We start from the raw sequence: 3,035 nt of genomic DNA on the forward strand, positions 1-3,035 counted from the left end.
GATTTCATTAAGTTGACTGGAAAGTTCCTGCATCTCTGCAGGTGCAAGGCGATAAGGCGACTTCGCTACTGGGGTAGCTCCTGGAATTAAGTCGATTCTGAACTCGACTTGGCGTTGCGGTGGTAATCCTGGTAGTTCTTCTGGAAATATATCGGGAAAGTCGCATACTACTGAGATGCTCTTGATGTCCTTCAGTTCTTGACTTGTATCGACGATGTGTGCTAGGAATGCCCGACAATCCTTCCGCAAGCACTTTCGAGCTTGGATGCACGAAATGATGCGAAGGTTTGTACTTGATTTTTCGCCGTAGATAAATAATGTTTCGTTGTTCGGGAGGTTAAGACGGACTGCTTTCTCAAAGCACATGATGTCAGCGCCAAGGAGACTCAACCAATCCATGCCGACTATGACGTCGAAACTTTTAATTTGTACCGGCATGAGATTGATTGGGAAAGAATGGCCGTCCAATGTTAACGTACAGCCCATGTATATGCAATTTGTGCTTTCGGTTTTTCCATTGGCCATCTCTACAGTGAATGATTCTTTTAACTTGCTAGGTTCAGGTTTAAGTAAATGGGTAAAGTTTTGACTCACGAAGCTTCTCTCCGCTCCACTATCGAATAATATGCATGCGTATGAATTATCGAGAAGAAACGTACCAGCAACTATAGTTGGGTCAGCTACAGCTTCGTCGTGGCCTATTGCCAAAACTCGTCCTACACCTCCGGTGCCTGTTGCTTTAGGACAGTTTCTCTTGTAGTGGCCCACCTCGCCACAACCGTAGCAAGCCTGCCCTACACCCGCACCGGAAACTTGAGTGATCGGCTTTGCGGGTTCTTTGCAGAAACGAGCCGTGTGTCCTTTCCTGTTGCAGTTGGCGCACTGCATATCTCGGCAAGGACCATGGTGGTGGAAATTGCACTTGGTGCATTTTGGGAGGTTGCCTACATAAGGCTTTGTTGGGTAGGTATTCGTAGGGACTGTAGTAGGTACAATAGCAGCATTTACTGTCACAAGTTGTTTCTTTGCGGATTCTTGGGAAGATCCACCCTTTCCTTTGATCCACGCTCTCTTCCTGCCATTGTTTTTGTTGTTGTAGTTGTTGTTTCCTTTCTGTGGTGCTGGTGCAGAAGTGGTTGAGTTCTGATGACCTCCGTAGTCGATCAGAGATTGTGCCAGTTCCTTAGCACTTTCAAAGGTGTCAGGTTTGGAAGCTAACACACTTGACCGCATCTGGGGCGTCAGTCCCCAGATGTACCTTTCTATCTTCTTGCTCTCGGGAGCAATCATGTCTGGACAAAGGATTGCCAGTTCGCAGAATCTGTTGGTTTAAGCAGCGATGTCGGTACCCACCATTCCGAGAGTCCATAGTTCGTGTTCAAGCTTTTGAATTTCTCCCCGCGGGCAGTATTCTCTCATCATCATGGCCTTCAAGCTCTCCCAGCTTATGGAGTTTGCCACGATTAGGGTAAGTACTTTAACGTGACCATTCCACCAAGTTAAAGCTTTATCAAGAAGGGTGAAGGTTGCAAATTTGACCTTGCTGTGCTCGAGACATGAGGAGATTTCAAAGACTGCCTCCGTCCTTTCAATCCACTGCCTCAGGGCCATCACACCACCAGTACCATAAAACATCCGGGGCTTGGCATTGGTGAAGTCCTTATAGGTGCATTCTCGAGGTGGTCCATGACTCTCGCCATGGTTGGACGTGTGTGCACCAGATCCCGAGACATTTGCACTTGAGTTATTGATCTGTGACATGGTGGCTGCCACTGCTGCGGTGACTGCTGCTTGAAACATTACAGCATCAAATTGGGGTGGTGGAGGTGGTGGTATAGGTATTTCCTCACTGTTGTTTCGCCTTGGATTCCTACGCGGAGGCATCCTTCAACTAATGATGGAAAGAAAACAATGATAAGAATTTCATGAAATGGAAAATGTATGTGTCTCATGAATTAAATCGCTATAATTCAACAACAAAAGATAGTATGAGTCTTAAAATAGAAGAATTAAAGTTATTTGTAAGACTGAAGGTATGAAACAAGTATTTGGGTTCCCAAGGACCATTCAAGGTTCGAACGAAATACTCAACATAGTAATAATAGTGCCACTTATATTAATATAAAAGTTGTTACAACGATCAAGAAAATTTGTCCCCTATAAGGATCTCCGTTTACCAAGTTCAAGAAATTTAAAGACTTTTAGCCGAGGTCCTAAGCTATAACAAAATTTGAGTTCTTGACAAGCACTACTTGCATTGAAAGTTGCGTTTGGAGCTTGACTCCGTATCCGATTGCTTCGACTCCATTAGACGCCTATCCAAAGCGGCTTGTTGTTCCCTTAGTTCGGCAAGGGCTGCAATAATTTGCGCTTGAAACTCTTCGGTTTAGAACTGAGCGTTGTCTTGCCTCTTGTTTAACTTACGGATGTCAGAAGTGTGAACCTGCACTTCTACGTTGATATCCCGGAGTCGACTAGCTTGTACTCCAGACTGATAGGACTGATTGGCTAACTTACCCACCATTACCGGGAGTGCTCGATCGGCCGAACCTCCGCCGCGGACATCATAGAAGTCTCGGCACATGCCGTAGGGAGGGCGTAGGTTTTGCTGTTGGCTCCAATGGTGGAGGTGACTTCCCCAGACGGGAGTCGGTCCTTGAAAGTTCCTTACGAAGACGGGAGGTTGAATGGGTGGTGGATCGATAACTTCCGGCTCTGAGTCGGTACCGGAGTCATCACCCACGTCTATGGGTTCCTCGTCCTCTTCGGGATCATCTTCGATCCATCCTCCATTACCTTGGTTGGGAAAGTAGGGGTCGCCAGGGTGGTGAAATCCAGCCATTTGACTATACGATAATTAGGGTTATAAGAATTGAATAAAGTCGGAACATGTAAAACATGTAAGTTAAACTAGTTTAGATAGCAAATACTCCTATAGTATTTAAATTCTTGTGTTTGATTTTTGTAATGGTTTGGTACGGTTTGACTTGTTGCTTACTACGATCATTCCTCGATTCGTGCGTGTCAACTTGCCT

The sequence above is a fragment of the Lactuca saligna genome, chromosome 2, assembly GCF_052625555.1.
Source record: "Lactuca saligna cultivar CGN05327 chromosome 2, ASM5262555v1, whole genome shotgun sequence".
In the NCBI taxonomy this organism is placed as follows: Eukaryota; Viridiplantae; Streptophyta; class Magnoliopsida; order Asterales; family Asteraceae; genus Lactuca; species Lactuca saligna.